At 46.1% G+C, this 13,225-nt stretch overlaps 1 pseudogene; it reads right to left on the bottom strand.

Moving 5' to 3' along the window:
- Positions 1–5,900: 5,900 nt before the first annotated feature.
- LOC127235902 (uncharacterized) lies at positions 5,901–6,000 on the bottom strand (annotated as a pseudogene).
- Between the last annotated feature and the right edge of the window lie 7,225 nt (positions 6,001–13,225).

The following is a 13,225-nucleotide window of genomic DNA, read 5'->3' as shown; positions in this document are numbered from 1 at the left end:
CAAAAACAAAACAAAAAAAGACAGGCCAGGACCTGCTACTGGTTTGCTTGAGAGGTCCCTCTCCTGGATGGATGAGTGCAGCTGTCTCAATGGCATCAAAATACCACTGAGTTTAAGCCACAGGCATTTAGCTCTTGGTTTTAGAGCTGAGAAAACCAACATGAAGGTTCTATGAGATTCTGGAACTAGACCTCACTTCTGGTTTGTAGACTGTTTCCCTCCTGTCCACACATGAAGACAAGCTGTAGCGTTAAAGGTGTTGACCCTCTTGTGAGGATGCCATCTACATGGTATCCTTACCTTCTGAAGGATCCACCTCCAACTCCATTTTCTTGGCAGTTAGGACTTCTACAAGTAGACTTGCGTGGGAGCTTACACATTCAGTCCACAATATGGGTGAGATGGGTGAATACAAATGACTCCCATAGACTCATTCACAGATGCCTTTGAATGCTCAGCCCATAGGGAGTGGCACTATTAGGAGGCCTGGCCTTGTTGGAGGAGGTGTGTCACTGTGGGAGTGGGCGTTGAGGCCTCAGGTCATCAAGCAAGGCCTACTGTCACATTCACCCCTGCTCTTACTCCAGCACCGTGTCTGCCTGCAGGCCGCCATGCTTCCCACCGTGATGATAATGGACTAAACCTCTGCACTGTAAGCCAACCCCAATTGAATGTTTCCCTTGTAAGAGCTGCTGTGGTCATAGTGTCTCTTCATGGAAATAGAAACCCTAACTAAGATAGGATGCAACTCTCCAGAGGACATGAGCTGGACAGGGCCTCCACAGCCATTCGGCTCATACACCCACGGTGAAAGCAGCCCAGACCCAGCAGCCAGGTCAGGCTGTCTTTGCTGTGTGGTGACTTACTGGGCCTTGGACTCAGGGCCCCCAGAGGACAAGAACTTGAGATATCAGGTTGATAGAAGTGACAGTCCTGTGTGGCTGGAGGGTCTTGTTTTGGTCTTCACTGGGTAAATGCCAGGCCCAGCGGCTCACAGACATTTCTGAAAGACAATGGTTAAAGATTATAGGCAGGTGGGACCAGACTGGCCAGGCACGGGCCTGCCTTTTCTAATGATTTTAGAAAGCTGCACTATCCTTGGACTATGGGAGGACAAAGGAGGGAGTCAGAGGAAACCAAGCCAGTCACCATGCAGTGGTTTGACTGTACCCAAAGTTTGTGCATTAGAAACTTAATTATGCTGGGTAGTTTTCATGTCAGCTGGACACGAGCTAGGGTCACCTGGGAAAAAAGAATCTTAATCGAGAAAAATACCTTCATAGGATTGGCCTGTAGGCAAGTCTGTAGGGCATTTCCTTGACTGGAGATTGATGCGGGTGGGAGGGCCCACCTTCTGTGAGTGGTGCCGGCTCCTTGACAGGTGGGGCTGGGTGCTATCTGAAAGCAGACTGAGGAAGCCACTGGGAACAAGCTGCCGAGTAGCATTCCTCAAGACCTCTAAATCAGTTCCTGCCTCGCTTCTCTGGGTGATGGAATTACAAGCTGTAAGATGAAATAAACCCTCTCCTCCCCAAGGTGCTTTTGGTTATAGCGCATTATCACAGCTATAGAAGTCCTAGCTAAGATAATCACCGCATTTGTGTGGTGGCAGTATTTGGAGAGCAGCCTTTGGGAGGTCCTTAGAGTTAGATGAGGTCATGAGGATGGACCCCCATATTGGCACTGGAGGCTTTCTGGGAAGGGAGATCTGAGCTTACAAGCTCCCTCACTTTCTCCCATGCAATGCCCTCTGCATATGAAGACAGGAGGAAACTCCCCCAACTTCCCAGTTACCAGAGCCAAGAAATGTCTGTAATCATCATAAATTGCCCAGTCTGGTGTTGAGACAATACGAGCTAGCTAGCATGCCACATCAGTGGGTTGTACTGGTAGCCAGCAAGACTAAGTAGGGGGTGGGGCCATTAGGCCAGCAGCTTGGTAGGTTCACTCCCTGCCTACTCCACTTGGCCTGGAACATGCGCAGGAATGAAGGATGCCAGTCCTTTGTACAGCGTATTCCCCGGGAGCCCTTGGGAAGCGGCTCTACCCTTAGGGCCTCAGGCTTCTCACCTGTCCCGTGCCTGCCTTGTAGTATCCTGGGCCCTGAAAGAAGCTGAAGAATTGGGGTTTCCCAAGGCTCTAGCCTCCCTACACGGTGTCCCTCTGGTTACCACTTGGCCATTCTGTGGCTGAGGGCTGATATCCTCTTAGATACACGGAGCATCACCATGATCTCCTGGCTGGTGGGCTCTGTTTTACTTGACCTGAGCCATCTGCCAGTAAAGAGTAGAATGCCCTTCCTTGCACTCTCCTCTCCTCTTCTCCTAGCCCTTAGAACCGAAATAAGACACAGTCCTAGAAAGCACAATTAGGGGACAGGCAGGCTGTGAAGGTGGAGCTAATGCCCTTTGATTCACACTACCTGTCTTCCCAAGATGCCAAAGGCATCGCCAAGAAGTAAGCCAGGGACACGGAAGTGACCAGAGCTCAAAGAACTGCCTGAGCAGAGTACTGTGTCTACTCTACAGCCAGCCTTCCGTGAGGTGGCTCGTGCAAGAGGACTGTCATGTTCTCGCTTTGTGAAATTTCTTTCTCGTAACTTCTCCCGTTTGTATCTCTTAGAGTGTGGTGGCAGCTGTCCCTCAGGATTTGACTAAGTTGCTGTGAGCATGCTCTCCTGCCTCCCAGGGGAGGGCCCAACCATTACATCTTCCAGGAATTTTGTGTTCTTGTGGGTCACCTCTGAGCAGAGTCCCAGCTTCTAGATTCCACGCATGTCTGTTCTCTGCGGCTTACATAAGCCTACACATGGACCACCCCCAACTCCTCAGCTGCAAATAGAGTATAACTACTCTTGCTGTGAGAAAACTTAGCCATGAAACTGTCCGCTCCCTGTTGGCTAAATACCCTGTTTCTCCTCACAGTCTGTTCTTGGCTCTGATGTCCGTGACCTTGCCTCTGCCAGGCACAGGATCCACTTGCTCTGGCTGGGGGACTGAGACTGTCTGGGGCCAGCCCATTGTCTACTGTGTAGGCCACAGAGGGCACTGCAATGTGCTCCCCTGTTAGGGGAGTGCTAAGGTGTGTGTTTGGTGAGACACTTACTACAATAGTGTCCCCAAAAGGATCAGAGCCAGTGTGGCAATGTGGTCATTCCGTCTTTTCTTTTGATCTATGGCCTGCTGTAACTCCATCAAAGGGTCTCAGAGTAGCCCTGACATTTTGCTTTTCACAGACTCAGAATTCTCCAGAGAAACAGAACATGTAAGGTAGATAGATAGATAGATAGACAGACAGATAGATATAGAAAGATAGGCGAATAGATAGATGTTTCAAAAGGATTAGTTCATGCGTTGTAGAATATGGCATGCCTGGACTCCTTTAATCATGGCAGAATTCAAGTAAGAGTTGTGGCTGCAATCATGAGTCTGCAATTTACAGGATAGGTCAGACAGGCTAGGAAGTGTAACATATGGGTGGGGCTGATAACACTGGCACTGATGATGCAGAGGTGGGCTGATGAACAGGGCAGCCTATGATTAAGGGACTAACATGCAGTTGGGATGATGTACAGGAGAGCTGATGAATAGGCAGGGAATCCATGCAGAAGGCTTGAGACCCAATTCTTTGTTTGTGAAAACTTTAGTCCTTGCTCTTAACCCTTTAACTGACTACATGAAGTCCATCCACATTAATGAGGCTTTCCTAAAAGAGACTGCTTGAGATGCTAAGTCACATCCAGACAATACCATCACTGCAGCATCTCATTGGGTATTTGGATAAACAACAGGACACAACAGCCTTGCCCAGCCCATACATAATATTTCCCATGACCAGGTTCTAGGCCTGTCTATTGCATAGACCCGTGTGTCTGAATTACAAAGTGAAGATTCCATATTTAGTGTTACCATCTGGAGGTGAGAATGAGTGACTATTTCTCTCTGTGTAACTGAGCTCATGTGTCTAGCGTGTCTCCCAAAACAGAATAGAACCACACGTTGTTAGATTTGACTAACTCTGGACTGTAGAAACCTCCTGTCATGTTTTGAAGTGCCCTTAGAGGCTCCAGGGTTTGAACACTTGCTCCCTGAATGGTGATTTTATTTTGAGAGGTTATGGAAACCTCTGGAGCAGGAAGTATGACAGGTAGAGGTGAGTCAGTGGGCTGAACTTTGAAGAATGTAGCCTCGTCCCGCTTCTAGCCTGAACTCTCTGATTTCTAGCTAAGCTGTCTTTTTCCACCAAGCATTCTGCCTCCTAATCTGCCAAGATGTTAACCCACTTCCCCTGCATGCTCTTACCACCACTGAGAGGGTCATGCTCACCCATGAGACTGTATCCCCTGAAACACGTGGACCCAAATAACCCTTGTTGAAATTTCTTGTAATCAATGACTTTTTTCATTGTGCTTTTGAGTTGCTTTTTTTTTGTCCCCAAATTAAATGATATATAGTATACACTTTAATACAGAGTATTTTGTTTAAAGATGTTTTAAAAAGCATTTAGAGAGAGGGATTGGCTATGGCTTGGTCTGTGGTTTTTCCTCATTTCCAGGTGCTTGGCCAGACATTTAATGATAGCTATCAGGAAAAGGCCCATGGGTCTTCTGAGTCTTAGGCCTAGTGGTTCCTAACCCCAGAGGGAAACTAGAAGGGTGAGGTTTCCAGGGAAAGTGAAGCTAGTGTGTAAATTCTGAACTTGGAGTAGGGAGTACTCAGCTTCTCACAGGCCCAGTGCCTGATGGGAGAGAAGACATGGGAGGTGGAGCAGGAATCACACCCGCCTTAGCTGTGTTTCTGTGGAGGCCACTGGGAAGCTGGAGGCCAAGCCTGGGAGCTGCTCTGGAGATGAGCTGTGGCCGCATGTACCCCAGAATGTGGGGTCATGTAGGAGGACATGCTGGAGGAGAAGCCAAAAGGGCCAGGCCCTGTTCCTGGGCAGAGAACAGCTGGGCTAGGCAGTAGAGGATCTGAGGCTGGATCCCAGGAGATCTGGAGGGTGGATGTGATTGGCTAAGAGGATGGAGCATCATCTTGCTGCTTTGTGTCCCAGAAGACCACAACACTATTTTTAAAAAGTATTATGCTTAGTGGGGAAGTGAGACCCCCCCCCCACTTCATGCCTTCTGTGTTTCTGAACATTAGGTTTCGGAGTAGTAGTGGCTAGTGTAAACAAAGCCTGGGCCCTTGTTGGGCATGATGTCAGTCCCCATAGCAATGAAGTCACCTGTATCCATGGGGCCTCCATCCGTGGGCTCAACCAACCTCAGTTCAGTAATATTCACAAGGGAGCTCTAAGTGCAATCCTTAGCACCACAGGAACAAAGTGCCAGAAACTGCATCGGTCCTGAATGTGCACAGACTTCTTGTCATCTCCCACAGAACTATTTACAGAACACGCAGAGTGCACGTTATAAATAATTTACTTCCAAGATGATTTGAAGTATACAGCAGGAGGTGCACGGGTAAACACTATGTAAATACTACAGCATTTTATATGAGGCACCTGAGCTCCCACGGAATTTGGTATTCATGAAGGTCCTGGATCCAGTCTTCTTCGGTGATGGTGTGAACTTCTACATTCCTCCTTAAAACCCAGAGAATGAAGCACAGAGAGATTAGGTCATGAACCCAAGGTCACAGAGCCCCTGTGTGATGGCCCTAGGAGTTGCCCCCAGTAGTTCTGAGTCAGAAATCTGTGCTCCAAACCACCATGCTGTGATGCCCTTAGAAACAGCAATCCTGCTTCCCCGGGCTTGTGAGGTGAGAGCGCTAGCCCTCTCCTGCCCAGGCCTCCTGCTGACCTGCAAACCCCCCCCCACCCCGCTGTCACTAAAGGCCATTTGTGAAGGGAGACTCATACCTCACTCCATAGCTTTGTCTTTCTTCCTCCTAAGTCCACATCAGCTGGGTAATATGCTGGATTGGAATGGGGCAGGAGGGAAGCACACCTCACAATAGAATGAAAACCCAATCAGCATGCTTATGAACCTCAAAGGATCTAGCTTTTTTCTTTTCTTAAAAAAAGACACAATGCTCTTGCCCCGAGCCTGGAGCCATTGATTCAGAGATAATAGGAGGCATTGTGCGGAGAACAGCATCTCCTTGTAAGACTGTGCAGACTGTTCTCTTTGGCAGGTATAAAGAATATTGACAAAGGAGATTCAAATAGTCCCATGTTGCCCCCCCACCCCCTGCTGTCTTCTGGGGAAAGGGGGGAAATTGGTTTTTGAATGTAGTATAAATACCATCACACTTCCCAAATATTGATTCTGTGGTGATTTTTGTCACATGCACATAGTAGGTCTCAATAGAAGCTGATTGAAGCCAAATTGCCTCTGAGCATTCTGTCTGCTTTTTGCCTCAAGCTCAAGTGGGTGACTTCAGTCCTCTGGCTCACAATTCCCCATGTAAATAAAGTGGGGCGGGGAATATTGTCTACCACAAATCATGCTTTTCAGTTCCCCATGTGATCATGTCCTTCCTGATAAAACTGTTGCAAGTCAAAATGCATGAATATGTCCAACCAAGTAGACCTGGCTTAGCAACGTGGGCTGTAGTGTGACCTCCCTGTGACTGTGGTGATGGCCAGCAGCCACAGTTCCTGCTACTGCCCAGCATCCCAAGGCAGCATCATGCTGTTAAACAGCTAGACCAGGAAAGAGCCTTCCTCAAAAATCAAAGTGTGGGTGTCTATAATGTATGTGTAGCGTTTGTATCATCGTGAGGCTTCAGAACAAATGGACACAGTTGGGGAGGGGCCGTATCTACTTTGTTGGCTAGCCCTGAGGATTTTGTGTGTGAATTCAGGCTCAGTGGTCAGATCGGTGTTTGGCCCAGGAATAGCCTCTAAGTCTGCTGCTGCTATGGCAGGCTATCAGTGGGAAAGTGAAGGGAAATGCATGGGATAGAGGAGGTCACTCTGGCAATCTGCTCCTGATGGTCTGAGCTAGAGATGGCATTGGTCTTTGATGTTTGCACAGTAATGAGAAACCTAGTGATACTTGGCAAAGTGTATGCCTGTGGAAATCAGAGGGCATGCGCTCCAGCAGCATGTCCAGCCGCGGAGGCTCCTCAAGATGGAGCTGGCATGCATGGGTATGGACCCAGTGGGGTCCAGGTGGGGCACTCTTCTCTCTGGCTGTGGGTCCCTTACTCCATCCTAGCGCAGGCATGGAGGCAGCAGGAGGACAAAGACTAATGCGCAGCCATCGCCTTCCCCGGTCTAGTGTGAGCAGCTGCCGCAGCACGCCCACAGCCACTGTTCTTGCCATGCTAGACACAGGGTACTTCTGAAAGTCAGTTCTCTCCTCCCATCACCAGGGTCTCAGGGATAGAACTCGGACCATCAGGTTTGGCAGGGAGTACTTCTCGGAACCATCTTGCTAGCTCATGAGCACCTATTGAAGCTGCACTTAGGTCTGTTTGGCTGGGACTTTGCACTGCATATCTTTCTGCAAGGTGTGACTCAGGTGTGGGTCTGCAGGCCATGGACTCCGTAACGGCCTCTGGGAAAAGCTGGTTCCAACTGAGGATAGCAAGCAGCGCAGAGGTGCTTGGGTGCATTGTCAGAGAGAAATAGCAGCCATCCATAGATATTCACGGGGCCTCTGAGTTGTGTCTGCTTAACCTGAAGCCAAAGTTCTCTCTGTGACTCCTGGCAGACACACCCATTAGTGCCTGCGTCCAAGGTCCTATGCCTTCCCAGATTTTCAGAATAGCAATGACCGCACTGTGGGAATCAGAGAGCCTTTCTGCCCTCTTCCCAGAGAGGGAAAGTGGCTCCCAGGGAAATATTTGCCTCTTGGCTAGTTAAATGTAGCTCTAAGATGAAACTGAACATTGTTGACTTTCCAGCCAGGGATCTGACTACAAGGAAACAGTGCCTCTAATACCAGCCTCCCCTAGGAGCACTACTTTAAAAAGTGTTTCAGAACGTCCTCCAACTCTGGCCTTTGTTGAGACAGACTACACAGATCAAGGATAGGGTCTAATGTCCATCCAGATCTGAGAGCGAGGATAGGGAAGGAGGGACATGACTTGCTGGGGGGACAGAAGGTAAACACTGGTTGTCCTTGTAAGCCTGAGGAATGTAACAAGTGGAACATATTGTATAGATCTGCGAATTGTTTCATTTTTTTTCTAGAAACCTTTCTTTATGTATCTCTCTAAGACAGTGACAGTTGATTAACAGTAGAAGCTAATAGTGGATCAGGCTCATAGCTCAGCGGTAAAGCATTTCCTACCATGTATGAGGCTCTGAGTTTAACCCTCAGCTTTGTAAAAGCAAACAAGCAAAGAAAGAAAGAAGGTCCTGAAAAGCAAAACCAAAACTGGTCCTTCACTCTGGATGAGTTTTGAGATGCTTGGCTGCTAGCTCCCTTCTGTTAATCAAAGACCTCAATATAAATCCATCACTCTGAACCTCATAGAAGAGAAAGTGGGAAATACATTTGAATGCATAGCCACAGGAAACCACTTCCTAAGTAAAATGCCAATAGCACAGACACAGAGAGAAACAATTAATAAATGATACCTCCTGAAACTGAGAAGCTTTTGTAAAACAAAAAACACGGTCAACAAGACAAATGGGCTCCCTACAGACTGGGAAAAGATCTTCACCAACCCCACATCTGACAGAGGGCTGATCTCCGAAATATACAAAGAACTCGAGAAACTAGACATCAAAAGACCAAATAATCCAATTTAAAAATGGGGTACATATCTAAAGAGAGAATTCTCAACAGAATAATCCCAAATGGTGGAATGATACTTAAGGAAATGCTCAGCATCCTTACTCATCAGGTATATGCAAACCAAAACCACTCTGAGATTCCATCTTATAGTAATCAGAATGGCTGAGATCAAAAACACCAAATACAGTTTATGCTAGTGAGGATGTGGAGAAATGGGAGCACTCCTCCATTGCTGGTGGGAGTGCAAACTTGCATAGATGCTGTGGAAATCAGTATGGAGATTTCTCAGAAAATTAGGGATCAACTTCCTCAAGATTCTGCAATACCACTGTTGAGCATATACCCAAAGGAGGCACATTCTTACCACAAGGACATTTCCTCAACTATGCTCATGGGAACATTATTCACAATAGCCAGATCTTGGAAACAGCCTAGATGCCCCTCAACTGAAGAATGGATAAAGAGAAAGTGGTATATTTACACAATGGAGTACTAATCAGCAGTAAGAAGCAATGACATCCTAAAATTCACAGGCAGATGGACAGGATTAGAAAAAACTATTCTGAGTGAGGTAACTCAAAACCAGAAAGACAAATATCGTATTTACTCACTCATAAGTGAATACCAGACATAAAGCAAAAAATACTTAAGCCTACAATCCACAACCCCAGAAAAGCTAGAACACTCTTCCAGAAACAGATGGAAGCAGATTCATAAATCCCAACTAATCAATGGGCCAAGCTCCTGGAATACAATTGAAATGAGGGAGGAGCGATGATATGAACAAAGGAGTCAAGACCATGATGGGGAAACCCACAGAATCAGCTGACCCGAGCTAGTGAGAGATCACTGACTCAGGTCTGACAAAGGGGAACCTGCATAAGATAGAACTAGACTTCCTTAATATAGGTGACAATGGTGTGACTGGGACAATATATGAGGCCACTGGCAGTGGGTCTAAGACCTAACAACGTACAAACTGACTTTAGTGGAAACCATTCAGTATGGAGAGATACCTTGCTCAGCCTAGACACGAGGGTGTGGGGGGTGGAGAGGTGTCTTGGTCCTGCCTCAACAAGATGATGGGACAGATTTAGTAGACGTAGTAGCCTTACCCTCTTCAAAGAGCAGATTGGAGGTGGAGGGGGGACTGGGATTAACATATAAAAAATAAATTAATACTTTTTTTTAAAAAAGATCTGTATCTAAGCAGCCCAGGACACCGAATGGCTTCCAAGTTCCCAGATTCTTTCTAAGAGCCTGGGGATTAGCAGCACATACATACCCTGGTCCATGTCAAATTCTCTGGTCAGAGATTCTAGGATGGAATAACACTTTAAATGCCCTAATGTCATCTGATGAGTGCTCACATTTTGGAACTATTGCCCTATACCAAGTTCCTTAAGTCCTATTTCTTCTCCCAGCATTGCTGGCCTAGCCTGATCACCAATCCAGTGAACATCTAGCAGCACAGACAACCCTCTAACTCCCCAAACACTTTGCCCTCTGCTCCCTCCCTCTCTAGCAGCTAAGCTTCTACCAGAGAAACTCTCTGTTGTTGCTTGTCTTTTACTCTTTGGCTCTGTGGGGGGCCCTGATACCCAGGTCCCAAATAATCACACACACACACACACACACACACACACACACACACACACACACACAAACACAGAGAGAGAGAGAGAGAGAGAGAGAGAGAGAGAGAGAGAGAGAGAGAGGAGAGAGAGACTTATTCTTTCTTAGTATTGTTCCATAGCCTAAATGAATGTAACATATCTTTAACTAATATTCCACAATATTTCCCCCTTTTTGTCTAAATACAAATGAAAGGTTTTAGCTTTAGCACAGTAAAACTGCATCTAGCAAAAACAGTTACCAAGAATTACATTTTCAATATTCAGTTCATTTGCATTTAGCAAATTCAGAGAAAATAATGCTCCACTATCTATCTTAGCTTTATACTCTATTTAGTCTTTAACTCCATAGAAGACCCCAGAAAGATGTAATGTTATTTTACAACAGAGACACATCTGGCTGCCAAGATAGTCACCCAAAGTTTCTCTGCAATGTTGGGACACCCATCTTCAACCTACAGACCTAGAATATCTGGCAGACTTTTTAGTGAAGCAGAAAATGTGAAGGACCGCCATGCCTTGTTTTGGAAAAGTCTGTCAGTCAGTTTCCTCTGTGTCCTGCAGAATATCTGACAGACTCTTCTGTGCAGCAGGAATCTTGAAGGACTGTCCTACCTGTTTTTGGCCAGGTTCAGCAGTCTTTTCAGCTTTTTTGCTGGTCCAGTCTGTACAGTATATTTTTAGCAAGCAAGGCAAGAGCAGTTTCTTTGCCCAGTGTCTAACTTGGCCATAATGAAAGCAAACCCCATAGGGAGTTTCTTCAGTGCTCATCATCCTTTTGTGAAATAAATTCCCAGCTCTTGGGAAGGTGGGCATCATGTTCTCCAGACTGCTTCCTGGTGTCTGTGGGTGAAGGCATCTTTAGGGGTCCCTGAGAAAATTGAGAAATGGCCAAGTCCCGGGAACGCTAGTTGTGGTGATATATTATTTATGATTTATTAGGGCTTGCCTGAGGATTCAGAAAGCAAAATCATCCACTAGACATAAAAGCCAGGCACACACCTTTAATCCCAGCAGCCAGAAGCTAGGATGTGGCTATACACTGTTAATCCTATAATTCAGGATTAAGAAGTAGACAGATCTTTGTGAGTTCAAGACCACCCAGATCTACTCACCCAGATTCTGCCTCCTCTTCTGAGACTTCAATGTCTTCCTATCCTCAATGTGACTAAAGAAAGAATGCCTGATTCTGAGACCTTGCTCCTGCTTGTACACCTCCCTAATGCTAGGATTAAAAGTGTGTGATCCTGGGTTCTGAGACCAACGTGTGAGCCATTTCTCCTTAGGACTGGATCACTATTGTATAGATCTAGGTGGCCTTGAACTCACAGAGAGCTGTCTATCTTTTAATCCTGAGGCCTAGGATTAAAGGTATGTTCTACCACCTTCTAGCTTCTGGCTGCTGGAATTAAAGGTGTATATCATCACTTCCTGGTCTCTATAGCTTGAGGCTGACTTTGGTTTCTGAATCCTCAGGCAAGCTTTAGTAAATCATAAATAATATATCACTACAACCATTCATAACCTTTGTTGATATAAATCACCTGTCAAGATTCAGGAGGTCTTACCCAATCAAGCATGAGCCATATTAACCTGGAAGGAATCCAGAGCCTCTTGTTTCCTGTGGCAACAAAAGCAAAATTTCTTCTCCAAAGCAATGCATTTTTTAAAAAAAAAATTCCAATTCTAAGTTAAGGCATTCTTAAAATATCTAGACTGATTTATTTAGTCATTTACTCCTTCAATCCCATGCCTCTTAGCAGCTGTCCTTTGCTTATGACCATGTCTCTAGCCCCTCTTCATTAACTGAGCCTCCACCAGACTCTCCCCTTCTTCCCTAGAGAGGACAGCTTCTGCCTTCCTCCTTCCTCTGTGGTGAGAAATCCACAAAAGCCTCTATCAAGTTTTTCTCACTCACTGCTCATCCATCCATTTCTCCATTATCAGTTGAACCAAGAAGGTGCAGATAAAGGGGAATAGCTAGCTCTGTGTGCGGGAGGGACTGCCAGCCTCTTCTCATCTCACCTCTGGCTCTGGCTCCCACAAAGCTATAGAATAAGTCACATCTCTGCTCCTTTCTATGCAATGGGCAAACTTGATGAGCTTTTTAGAGCTTTCTAGTCATTTTCTTGGGGAGAGTCTGGTGCAAGCTCAGTTGCTGAAGAGGGGAGAGGGTGCAGAGGGCAAAGAGTTTGGGCGTTTAGAGCATTGTCTATTGTCTGTGCTTCTAGGGTCTATCCTTGCCACTTAGCAATTTTTTTTGTCCAGGTAGACAAAAAGGGCTAGAGACATACAGTAGAAGAGGTCCAGATGGAAAAACCTCTAAACAGGTTCCAGTGTGTTTTACAATGCGAGTAGGCTTAAGAAAGGTGGACTCAGCTCAGGCTTCCTTGGAACATGGAAGTCTCAGGAAAATTATCCCTTTTAGGCAGCAGCTAGGTCCTTCAAGACACATATTGGAAATATATTAGGTCTTCTTAATGCCTGGATATGGTAGAATATTATTTCAAGGTGTGGTACTTTTGTTTATGTTGTGTTTGTTTAACTCTGTGAAACTGTGTTACTGTGCCTGTCTAAAATACTTGGTGGTCCAAATAAAGAGCTGAATGGCTAAAAGCTAAAAGAGCTAGGATAGGTGGGGCTGGCAGACAGAGAGTATAAATAGAATGAGAAAGGAAGAAGAAGAATGAGAGGAGGAGGACATCAGGGGCCAGCTACTCAGCCACCCAGCCATCCACTGAGTAAGAGTGAAAGTCAGATTTACATAAGAGAAAGATAAGAATCCAGAGGCAAAAGGTAGTTGAGGTAATTTAAGAAAAGCTAGCAAGAAACAAGCCAAGCTAAGGCCAGGCATTTATAAGAAAGTATAAGCCTCCATGTGATTTATTTGGGAGCT

This window comes from Phodopus roborovskii, unplaced genomic scaffold (genome assembly GCF_943737965.1).
Source record: "Phodopus roborovskii unplaced genomic scaffold, PHOROB, whole genome shotgun sequence".
In the NCBI taxonomy this organism is placed as follows: Eukaryota; Metazoa; Chordata; class Mammalia; order Rodentia; family Cricetidae; genus Phodopus; species Phodopus roborovskii.
The sequence above is the reverse complement of the archived record's forward strand: the minus strand, read 5'-3'. Positions and strand labels throughout refer to the sequence as shown.